The sequence below is a fragment of the Anabrus simplex genome, chromosome 2 (genome assembly GCF_040414725.1).
Source record: "Anabrus simplex isolate iqAnaSimp1 chromosome 2, ASM4041472v1, whole genome shotgun sequence".
NCBI classification, from domain to species: Eukaryota; Metazoa; Arthropoda; class Insecta; order Orthoptera; family Tettigoniidae; genus Anabrus; species Anabrus simplex.
Window position 1 is genome coordinate 672,007,051 of NC_090266.1, and position 12,704 is coordinate 672,019,754.

General features: G+C 40.3%; 1 protein-coding gene across 3 annotated transcripts in view; it reads left to right on the plus strand.

The window, feature by feature from the left end:
* The window catches only part of Ipo9 (Importin 9), an 839,375-nt gene that overhangs the window by 580,018 nt on the left and 246,653 nt on the right, over window positions 1-12,704 (plus strand). The window lies entirely within an intron of this gene.

Consider the following 12,704-nt stretch of genomic DNA (forward strand, 5'->3'; position numbering starts at 1 on the left):
TTCTCAAATATTTCCATGTCTCTTTCCTCTCTTCCAGGCCTGTATGTTCCTATAATTCCCACCTCCTTCATATTATCACAAACTAATTTTATCCCTAATATTTCATCCCTTTCATCGGTAAACCATTCATTTGAACAATAAGTTTCCTTCACCAGAATAAACACCCCACCCCCCTCCCTTTTTATCTCCTCGGTCTCTACGATAGACTGTGTACCCTTCTGGAAATACTTCTCTATTACCCACCCCTTCTCTCAACCACGATTCCACTCCTATCACCACATCAGTCTCATAAGATTCCATCAATGTACCGAATTTTAATTGTTTATTTACCACACTTTGACAGTTTACCAAGAGCAATCTCAGACCCCCTTCCTCCCTAAAACTTGACTGTTGCAATTGGGTAACGTGAAATTCCTTACTTTCCTGAGTTTCATTTTCTAGTTGACTGAGCCAGCTTGAAGTACAGCTGGCTCTTTCTACTAGTTTTCCTGGTCAGTATTATAACTCAAGGGAGTTGCCTGTTTTACAGTACATATCTTAAGATTAATAAAATCTAGAACAATATTTGCTATCTTTCGTTTACCTGAATTGTTTAGATGGAGGCCATGTTTTGTATAACAGTACCTCTCAAAACTGCTGCATTCAATAACGTGAGTAGTCCGAAAATATTTACAAATTTTAACAATATCTGTATTGACCATGTCCACTTCAGTGGTCACACACGTCTCTACTCAAATCATGCCTGTGGGGTACATTCACTACAAAGACATTAGTGTTGGTCAGCTTCCCTAGTGTATGTTTAAGTTTTGATCTTACATTCTTGGCGTCGTCGTGAGCTACGTCGTTCGTCCCACTGATGATAACCACTGCATCGCCGCTCCCGAAGTTCCTAGTTGCTTCTTCTATGTTTTCCAGGACACGGCTGATAGAAGCTCCTGGATAAATTTCTCCGGTTGCTGCTATATTCTCGTCATTTATCACTCCCGCAATGCCCCTTCCTTGGCTATCACCAAACACAGCTACCTTTGCTGATTTAAGCCTAACTGGGTCTTGAACCTGAAATCTAGGCCTAAATTTTAACCTCAGCACGGCAACGGCAGCGGCAGCGGATCGTGATGATTCGGTTTCACGCGCGCGATCACTTTCTTCCAGAATTAAATTATTTAGGGCAGAAAACCTATTTCTGATGTTTATTTCCGGAAATTCAGTTGTATATTTCTTCTTAGCCGGCCATCCATTAACTAGTTGACACCACATGCTCGAGTTTGTTACTGGTACCGGTATATCACTTGAAGAATGGTCAGTCCCAAATTCTAGCGATCGCAGTCTTTCTTTTAATTCTTGATTTTCAGCTTTAAGAGCCTCATTGTCCTTTTGTAGAATGTTTATAATTTATAATTCACTTTTGTATTCCTCATCGATTGTTTTCGGTGCTTCATCGTCAACGCCGTCGCCAACTACAACATTCCGAACACACTGCTCACAAATCCAGTAAACATTTTCATTAGTTTTTACGTCTCTAGGGCAATTTCCGCACTTACAATGCCACCATCGATCACATGAATCACAGAACATTCCATTTTTCACTAATCTTCGACATTTTCCGCACTTTTCGTCACATTTTACGGTTAATTTACTCGGAGGATAAAACACTACGTCGTCATTACCGGGCGCCATTTTGAAAAACTGGAGCTGGACAAAAATGAACAGCAGAGAGTGAACCAGAATATAATCACACACTATATCACTTACGCTTATCTACAGGCTGAGGGAGAGCATACTGTAATGGAGTAAGTTTGATTGTTTTTCTATACATTTTTCAACCTGATATCCATTTGTTGACGTTGATAGATTCTGTGGGCGTATGGGAACAGTGTGATGGCGACTGTCCTCGCGTTTACCGACAGGCGGCATGCGGAAAGAACGGCAACCCTTTCAGGAATTGTCCTGTACATAAACTATTAATTACTACACTACAAATCCATCTTTTTATCATGTGTGTTCTTATTAAGAATGTACAGTATAACTAACTGCTGCATTGTGATTATTTTGACCAGTTATACAGCAGTGCAATGATGGCTAGTGTGACTGAATAAAATATATTTTACAGGGTGATTAATATAAACTGTTGTAAAAGGACTTCAGTCCCATCTGATAGCAGATAAGAAGATGCAAGTTATTCTTTATTAGACATTGATTGTTTCCTCAATTTTGCTTGTTGTTTTAACGTACATTCATTCAAGATGAAATACACATTGCCTCAGTGCATGTGTTAGGTGAAAAATTCCTCCTAAAAAAATGCAATACTGACTATATTGTGAAAGTTGGAAACAACTGGGTCTTTGCTGAGCGAGTCTAGCAAGCAACGCATATCTGATTTGGCAGATGTGGCAGAGGATGTTCAGACTCATTTACTTCAGTAGCCTAGTAAATCATTATGTCATTTGTCTCAGGAGGTGGATTATTCATATTCCACATGTCAAAGAGCAACCGAGGTAAAGAAACTGCAACCATACCTGACGACTGACGACTGCCGTTTAAGAGTTGCAGGAGCTGGACAAGGGGAAAACGAGTCCATTAATGCACATCATTCTTGGATTTTACTGTACAGCTACTGGAAATTTTGAACATCATGTGGTTTGCAGATAAAGCCTGGTTCCATCTGGCTGGTTACGTAAATTCTCAAAATACCCATATTTGGGCCATACATAACCCACATGGTATTCTCGAGAGACCCCTGAACCCACGGAAGGTCGGAGTTTGGTGTACAGTCTCGACAAACCAAATAGTTGGTCCATTCTTCTTCTCGGATGCAATGAACACAGACCAGTACAAGGACATTTTCCTGCGATTTGTCAAGTGATTAGATGGCATTGAGCTAACTGAGGGTTATTTTCAGTCACACATAAACTAAGTCTGCCGCTCTTATTAGCGTCTTCTTTGAGGACAAAGTAATCTAAGAATATGTGGCCGCCAAAATCATCGGACTTGCAGACATCAGATTATTTCCTGTCGTGTTATCTCAAGGATAAAGTGTATCGAAATTGACCAGGGAAAATTCATCATTTAAAGACCAACATCATGACTAAAAGCAATGGAATAGATGAGGAAATACAATTTACAATTTGTTTTTACGTCGCACCAACAGAGATAGGTCTTATGGTGACGATTGGATAGGAAAGGCCTAGGAGTGGAATGGAAGTGGCCATAGCCTTAATTAAGGTACAGCCCCGAGCATTTGTCTGGTGTGAAAATGGGAAACCACGTAAAACTATCTTTAGGGCTGCTGACAGTGGGGATCAAATGTACTATCTCCCAGATACAAGCTCACAGCTGTGCGCCCCTAATCGCACAGCCAACTAGCCCGGTGACGAGGAAATAAGCAGCGAAATACCAGAAGCATGGAGCAATGGGTTCGGATGTGTCTGCAGGAATATGGCGGTGATTTACAACATCTGCTGTGATAATAATTGAATCTTCCACAGTTTCTTCATATTTGGAACGTAGTTGCATCTTCCTATCTGCTACCAGACAGAAATGGGGTCATTCCAAAAACAACCCGGTTTATATAAATTACCCTGTATAAATTGTCGCATTGTTGAAGTGTGCGTGCAAACTTCCAAATTAATGATTATTAGGGAGTGAAGTAAATAAAGGGAGTCACCAATAATATCATTCTCAAAAAGGGGCTTATTTGTGCAAGACATTTGGGAACTGCTGCAATAGACCAAAGGGTTGACTCTGAATGTTTTCTGGGCCGATTTGTACTGTCACAATCTGCACCTTCTGCAACATATATGCGTTCCATAACCATTCACTTTTCTGTGTTGGACAACTTCCCAAATAATTCTTCTGCCCTTTGGATATACATTGGCCATATTTGCTGATTTTTTTTGTGTTCAGATTACATTCTCCCTTTTCCCACGCACCTTTATATTTGAGCAACATGCTTTTGGCTCTTTTCATTAACACAAGTAATTTAAGTTTTCAAAACGAATTAGCAGTGCAAAAATTAGAAGAAAATTATGTGAGAAGTATCAGTTCGAAGAAAATATTTTATGAAGGAATATCTTAGGTTTTCCAGAGTATGTTTTTATATAAGTCTTTAAATCATTTCAGCAAAAGAATCACATAAATATTTGATGAATTATAGTATTTATAGTGCAAACTCCATTTAGCTGCAAAAGAATAATATGATATTATCATAAATCTTAATATGTAATCACTGGTCTGTATAAATCCTGAATATTGTATCCTAATCGGTAATGATTGTTCAGTATGTTAAATAGAGTAGGTAGTTTCTGAGTGTAGTAGTAGAGAAAATATCAGTAATCCACCAGCGGTAAAATCATATAACAACATTTCAGTTGAGAATTGTAGTGTAGATGCGGTATATTTTAGATAGTACCTTATCTTGCCTGCTATATTCGTTTGGAGAGAGAGAGAGAGAGAGCGCGCGCGCATAGTACTAATAATCATCTGTCTAAGCATTTAGTTTTGTTTGTAATCTTTGAGTACGGTAGTTCTTGCAAATTTCAAACTTGCAATTTTCATTTCTGTTTGTGCTTAGTAGTAACATACTGTAACAGTAAATACAGTGCTTAGACAAGCAAGAAACTAGATGCAAGGTGTGTACCGTTTCTAATTGAAGTGCTTACAGAGGAAGAGAGGGTTTCTTGAAATTATTCTTAAGTTTGTTAAAATTCTGAATTTATTAACAAAGTTCAAAGTTACACTGATTGACAGAGCAAATGCAACACCAAGAAGGAGTGGTCAGAACTTTATGCCAATTGCAGGGTAGACTGACGTCACTGAGGTATGCTCATGATGTGAAATGCGCCGCTGTGCTGCGCATGTAGCGAACGATAAATGGGACACGGCGTTGGCGAATGGCCCACTTCGTACCGTGATTTCTCAGCCGACAGTCATTGTAGAACGTGTTGTCGTGTGCCACAGGACACGTGTATAGCTAAGAATGCCAGGCCGCCATCAACGGAGGCATTTCCAGGAGACAGACGACTTTACGAGGGGTATGGTGATAGGGCTGAGAAGGGCAGGTTGGTCGCTTCGTCAAATCGCAGCCGATACCCATAGGGATGTGTCCACGGTGCAGCGCCTGTGGCGAAGATGGTTGGCGCAGGGACATGTGGCACTTGCGAGGGGTTAAGGCGCAGCCCGAGTAACGTCAGCACGCAAGGATCGGCGCATCCGCCGCCAAGCGGTGGCAGCCCCGCACGCCACGTCAACCGCCATTCTTCAGCATGTGCAAGACACCCTGGCTGTTCCAATATCGACCAGAACAATTTCCCGTCGATTGGTTGAAGGAGGCCTGCACTCCCGGCGTCCGCTCAGAAGACTACTATTGACTCCACAGCATAGACGTGCACGCCTGGCATGGTGCCGGGCTAGAGCGACTTGGATGAGGGAATGGCGGAACGTCGTGTTCTCTGTCAGTGATAGTCACCGCAGACGAGTGTGGCGTCGGCGTGGAGAAAGGTCAAATCCGGCAGTAACTGTGGAGCGCCCTACCGCTAGACAACGCGGCATCATGGTTTGGGGCGCTATTGCGTATGATTCCACGTCACCTCTAGTGCGTATTCAAGGCACGTTAAATGCCCACCGCTACGTGCAGCATGTGCTGCGGCCGGTGGCACTCCCGTACCTTCAGGGGCTGCCCAATGCTCTGTTTCAGCAGGATAATGCCCGCCCACACACTGCTCGCATCTCCCAACAGGCTCTACGAGGTGTACACATGCTTCCGTGGCCAGCGTACTCTCCGGATCTCTCACCAATCGAACACGTGTGGGATCTCATTGGACGCCGTTTGCAAACTCTGCCCCAGCCTCGTACGGACGACCAACTGTGGCAAATGGTTGACAGAGAATGGAGAACCATCCCTCAGGACACCATCCGCACTCTTATTGAGTCTGTACCTCGACGTGTTTCTGCGTGCATCGCCGCTCGCGGTGGTCCTACATCCTACTGAGTCGATGCCGTGCGCATTGTGTAACCTGCATATCGGTTTGAAATAAACATCAATTATTCGTCCGTGCCGTCTCTGTTTTTTCCCCAACTTTCATCCCTTTCGAACCACTCCTCCTTGGTGTTGCATTGTCACTGTCAGTCACTGTATATCACCTTCATACAGGAGATATACAGGTAAACGTTCTTTCCTCATCCGGGCTGGTAATGTACTCGAAATCCGGCTGCTCTCCTCGTACCGACATCAGTCTCCTCTCTGCACCATGGAACCATGATTCCTCCCACGATGGAAATTCTAGAAGTTCTCGAATATCCATACGACGTCTAGAAGATCGAGATAACATAGTAATGTGGGCGTTGAGATTTGGTTGCATGGAGAATGACTTATGACTGTACACACGGAAAGAGTTTCTAGAATATAAATCAACAGATTTGAATGTTGAACTAAAGAATCACTCGTAATTTAGTATCGTCAAATGTCAATAAAATTGACTAAAAAAATGTGATACTTGAAATGGTTTGAAATTATCACACACAAAATATTTTTTAAAGTTTCTGTACAATTTAAACTCAATCACTTGAAAAAGAAAATCTTACATTCGTAAACCGATTTGGTTCATTAATGTAAACTTGAAATTAAATGAAATGGATTCTATTCCCTTCACAGTCTGTAGTTTGATTATATGAAAAATACACTATCTATTGTAAACACACAGTTCAAATGCACAGTTCACTACTTGTCATAAATACACAGTCTAATTTCAGGGTTCATCATTTATTCTAAATGCACATCTTAAACACAGTCCAATGTCTACCATGACTGCACAGTTCAAATACGTATTCCACAGTCTGTCATTAACACACAGTCCAATGTCTGCATAGTTCAAATACATAGTTCACAGGCTGAAATTAGTTCACAGTCCAATGTATACAAAATATTGGAAAATCACACAAAATTTGTAAGTCTGGTGACAGTCACAAGTTGAAATTAATCCATGAATCAATCACTTGTCACAGTCTGAGAAATTCTAAGTTTGAAAATATAAAATTCTCAAAATTATTTCAGTTACTTGGCAAGGCGAATATCGTTCACAATCCATCACTGTTCACATTGTTTCATCAACCTTGAGTTATACGCACTTGAAAAGAAATGTAAGTTTGAAACATTCGTTCAAATAAATCACTTGGAAATCTATGGCAAATTATAGTTTAAACCACTCTTAATTGAGGCTAGATTCTATCACTCACAAATCACAGAAATTTTACAAGTCCACACACAGTGTTACAAAGTTGAAGTCTGAGACTCAGCCAAATGAGACTATCACTTACGAATCGCTGAAATATTGATAAGTTCAAACTTGGCACTGTAGAGTTTAAGTCCAGAACTTGGCAAAATGAGACCATCACTCGCGTAGCGTTGCGGTCCCCACAAGCCGACCGACGGGTTCGACTGTGGCATTGAAGACACGCATTCTCGCCCACTGTTCGCCCCACACACTCGACACACACACACACACACACACACACACACACTGATCTGCCTAGGGAAACGGCTCTCCATTTATACTCAAATTGAGCAAAAATCTGTCTTTACATTTTGTTTAATAACTCCATTGTCTTTCGTCGGATTTCTACCAAACTTTGTAGAAATGAAGGAAAAATATGTGGCTACACGATGACATTGTTGATTTAATCCAAACGTTACTGTGAGGAAGTTTATTAAACAAAGAACATTTCGAATGTTCCATGATGACGTAGGCTCTCTGTCACAGGGAGGCAGGCTGTGACATCAACCCGCTCCATGTCATACACACACACTCAAGCTGCTCACTGTCTCTGGCTGTTGCCTGTTGTTGAGCCGGCGCATAGTGCGAAGTTTAATTTTAATTGCGGGGACTTAATTCTATACCGCCGTTCCAGGTACAATACAGTACCGGTATTGTAATTAGGATATGTCTGAACGTAGTTTAAAATTATTGTAGTGTACTGTACAGTAGTATACGAGTAATATCTTATTAGAAATGAGTGTGCTTATTTTATTATTGTAAAATATTTGTGTTGTATAGTAGAGGTATCCGTAGAAACTCTCTTACTAGAATTCTGTTGTTGTAATTAGGTAACTGCAGTCTAAAATTGTGTAATTCTTGTGTATTCCTTCCGGTATTCAGTAATTAACAGCAGTTTTTATCCTGTTAGTGTGTTGCAGGATAAAAAATAAAGTACGATTAAGTAGTATTGTAGTGTAGTAGTAAGGTACTGACCTAGACATTATTTCTTTCCATTCATTTCTTTTTGCACCATAAAAAGTTAGGTATTTTATTTTTTCCTTTTATTTTCATTCTTTCCGTAAACAATGGCTAAGGAGTGCAAGTGTAGGAACTGTGGGTCTGGCGAGGCATTGAGCGGTATGAAGGAGGAGTTGGAGAGTTTGAGGGAAATAATTAGGGTTCTCACAGAAGACAGGAAGGAAGGTAGGCCTCCCTCAAACAATGTACAGGTTAAAGTAGGTGTAAAAGAGGGATGGGAAGGAAGGGAGAGAGTTGTAGAAGACAGGTGGTCTAATGTTCTAAGGGGAAGGAGATTGCAAGCTAAGGGCTCTATTCAGGACCAGAATTCAGGACAGGTGACTGTGAGAAATCAGTACAAGTCACTCCAGGTAGAACAATAAAGGGAGGCTGAGGAACAGGGAACTGTTGCTGCGATGTGTGGAAGTAGGAGGAAGGGAAAAGGTAGGAAAGGGACATGTAGAGTAGAGGTTCGGAAAAGACAGGTGGAACAGGGTCATGGGAGGGAGAAAAGGGAGGATAAAAGTAGCTTCTGCAACTATTAGGAAAGATAGGGCTGACCAGGAGGGGAGGGGATCAAATGAGGAGGGTAGAGTTGAGTCTCTGGTCATGGGGGATTCCATGATTAGACGTGTGGGGAAAGTGTGTGGAGGAAAGGGGAATTAGGTTGAGGCAGATGTTGAGGAAAGTAGAAGAGAAGGAAGAGGGGCAGGAGAAGGTGGTAGTGTTTCACGTAGGTATCAACAACGTAAGGCAAGATGGTATAAGTACTAGCATGGTTGGGGATGTGTGGCATCTGGTAAATGCAACACGTTTGAAGTTTAAGGAAGTGAAGATTGTTATCAGTGGAATACTGTGTAGCAGGGATACTGACTGGAGAGTGATTGGGGATTTAAATGAGACTATGGAGTGGGTATGTGGTAAACTGGGAGTGAAGTTTCTAGATCCTAATGGGTGGGTAAAAGATAGGGATCTGCGCTCAGATGGCCTTCACTTAAACCGCAGTAGTACGTCTAAGTTAGGAAATTTGTTTGGAAGGGTAATAGGGAGGTACTGTGATAGTACATATATCACACCCTCGCACTATATGTAGAAGTGAGAGATATTATTGTCAGTATTCGATTATTATTATTATTATTATTATTATTATTATTATTATTATTATTATTATTATTATTGGTATTTTATTTGTATATTTTGTCATTTATATTTGTAAGCTGGGAGATCTCCATATATGTAGTATGAGTAATTTGTTTTGTACGAGTGGGAAAACATTGCTTTAATAGCGCTAGTAATTTGTATGACTCATGCGGGCGTCCCAGTGTCTTATGAGATGTACTTGTTGTCGTCGGGAAGTTCTATGAGTCATGTATATATCCCAGTCTGATGAGATGAGCTTGTTGTTGTACTAGGAAAGTTCTATGACTCATGTGAAACACCCCAGATTGTGTTATTGCCTTGGGAGACTGGAAGAAGTTCAGGGCATGGTCTTGACAAGATTATCTACCATGATTGGCTGGCGAGGATCAATCTCGGCATATCATGTGAGAGGAAGGAGAATGCAGGTGTCTGTAAAGGTTGATCAAACGGCAGGAAACACACACACACTGTACGGGGATGAAGGAGTGCCAACTCACATGGGAGTGAAACTGGATATACGGTATTCGAGTGACACTGCTACAATGGACTGGACTTCAAACATTTGTGGAACGTAGTCTTGTTATGTTCGTGGAAAGTGGCTGATCGACAAATTGTGGTGTGCTTACGCATTAGGTATTGTAGCACTTGTGGCGGCCTGGCATTATATGTTGGTGAAAGCTATCTCAGACTTTCCATAATTTATGTTCAGGATCGACAAGCGTATGTTGCTCAAATGTATAAATCTTTACAACACGTGTTAAAGTCTGTGAACACAGTATTATGAGGTACATTATCTTTGTGATGTTATAACTGTCGATTATGAAAATCGGCAAGTCGTGTTGATATAGAGACAGTGAAGGGTTCTTATATACATATATGTACATTGTTCAACAAACTAACTACAAATGGTGGCTTAGTTCTCACTTGCGTTTTCCCACTGTTTTCGTCGTCGTTGTTGTTGTTGTTGTTGTTGTAAATATGGAGTCTTCCAGCAATCTCTTGTTTGTGTATTATAAGTGTATTTTGGTGTGTTGATGAGGTGCTCGTGCACGGATTTTATAAAGAATATAGTTAGATATTATAGAATCAGTGGAGTTATTGATGAACCTAGGTGCAGTTCCTACCTATTTAGTCATTTTCAGAAGGTTAGGTAAGGCCTGAAGCAGATGTACCAGTACGCATTATGTACACGCCCTGGGATATAAAGAATTATCATGCTCTGTCTAAATTCGAGGGATCCATTCTGGTGAACTGCGGCGCCCATACAACGGATATTTGGATTAATTATATTTATTAATTTTATTACGTTTATGAACAGTGTTATTTATTTATATAATTTTATTTATTCAGTTATTTATTTTATTATTATTATTATTATTATTATTATTATTATTATTATTATTATTATTATTATTAATATTATTATTTACAGTACAGTTACTATTGGCGCCCAACGTGGGGCTGAATGATTGGTACATCTGTTAGGCTTATAAGCGTAGGTACACTTGTCAGGTGTGGTTGGAATTCTGCAAACTATGTCAGTGAAGTGTTTAATATGTACGTCATATGTATGTTGGAGTATAAAGAAATGTTGAAGCGAGTCGAGTATTATAAAATTGAGAAGTAGAGAGGTTGTTAAAAGTTGCTGGTACTAAGAATCAGGATAAGAGAAGTCAAAAGAAATCCACAACATTGAGTTATCTAATTTAAGTGAGAATAGCGAAATGGCTGATAGTAGAAAAGATCAATTGGCAACGATAGGTGAGGAACCGAGTAACCTGTCTTAAACTCAGAATGTAGGGGATCAAGGGGCGACCTTAACTCTTAGTATGCTTCAATCACTATTTAATCAGTTCATTAAAGAGTGGAAGGGTGAATTGTCCAGTAAGATTGATAGTCAGAGTAAAGAGTTGAAGGGTGAATTTAACAGTACGTATGATGAATTGTCCAGTAAGATTGACGAGCGGGGTAAAATCTTAGGGGAGTCGTTTAACCCTAGAAGTGCCGAGTGTTTTTCCCTAAATGCCACGCCATTTTCGCATGTATTACACATTTATGTTTTTAACAAATTTAAGCACGTTTAGTGCAGAAAAGTTAGGAATGCAGCACACCATATTACTCAGAAAGCTTTATTTAAGATGCTTACATAGGTATTAGATCATTTAGTTGCATACCTGGTGCGTACCAGGCGATCAAAAATTTGGAAAACTAAAAGAAAAGTGTTTTTCCTATTTTCAAGTTCACCATTAATAATAAATAACCACTCATTTTAAAAATCACTATATACAAAACACACAAAATTTCTTCTAGTTTTTAAAAATATTAAGTTCCCAAAAGTAAAAATAAAATAAAATCGCAAAGTGATTAAAATTTCCGAGCTGCACACAGTTCCGTCAGCCGCCGAGCACTGCTGGGAGTCATTCTCGGAGAGTTTTCTTTTCCTGTCGTGCCTCATAGGCCTCCAGAAATGCTGCAATGTATGATAGCATTCACGGTGCACCCCATATTTATTAAAATGGCAATTTACTTTTTCATTTTGGAGACAGTTACATCAAACCAGGTTCGCATACGAGAAAAGGCCTACATTTCTCCAGAATGTCTTTTAGGTTTTCTTTCGCCGCATAGTCATTACTTTTACCAAGAGCTTCCAAATCAAATCCGTAAAAGAACAAGTAGAAATACGTAATAGGTGGACTGTTTCGGGGTGGACAGATCAAAATGCCAGGATCTCTTACGCGGAAATTCCCGGAAACATCGGTTCGGGTGAATAAACCCTGCACCACTTTGGTGTTACGGAAACAGTAACATCCAATGAAACGTCGGCAGGCCTGCTCTCTTCATCGGAATCACTTTCAACTTCAGATTCTGGAATATATTCTTCTCCGCTCTCAGAAGAATTATCAGCTAAAGAAAATATATCGCTGGAAGAGGAAGCATCCCATTCTTCAGGAACTTTGTGAATATCACTTGAATCACGTAGTTCATCATCCAGGATGAAAGTTTACACTTCAAAAGAAACAATTTAAGAATAAACTCAATCTGTTGAAAGATAAAGAAAGATATTCACAGAAATTCACAGGAACAGCGAGTGAGCGCGAAGTTACATAGCAGCTGAGACGGCAGGGACATGAGGAAAGAGTAGCTGAATTTATACCTACCCTGACCTTGACTGAGTCATTTCCGGCTAGTGAGGAATGTGTGTTGAAAGACTTGAAGTTTCCTCTTCAATGTCTTACTTATTAAAATAGCGTAAGTATACGATAACTGATGTTATGACTGGTTAAGCGAATGCATGTA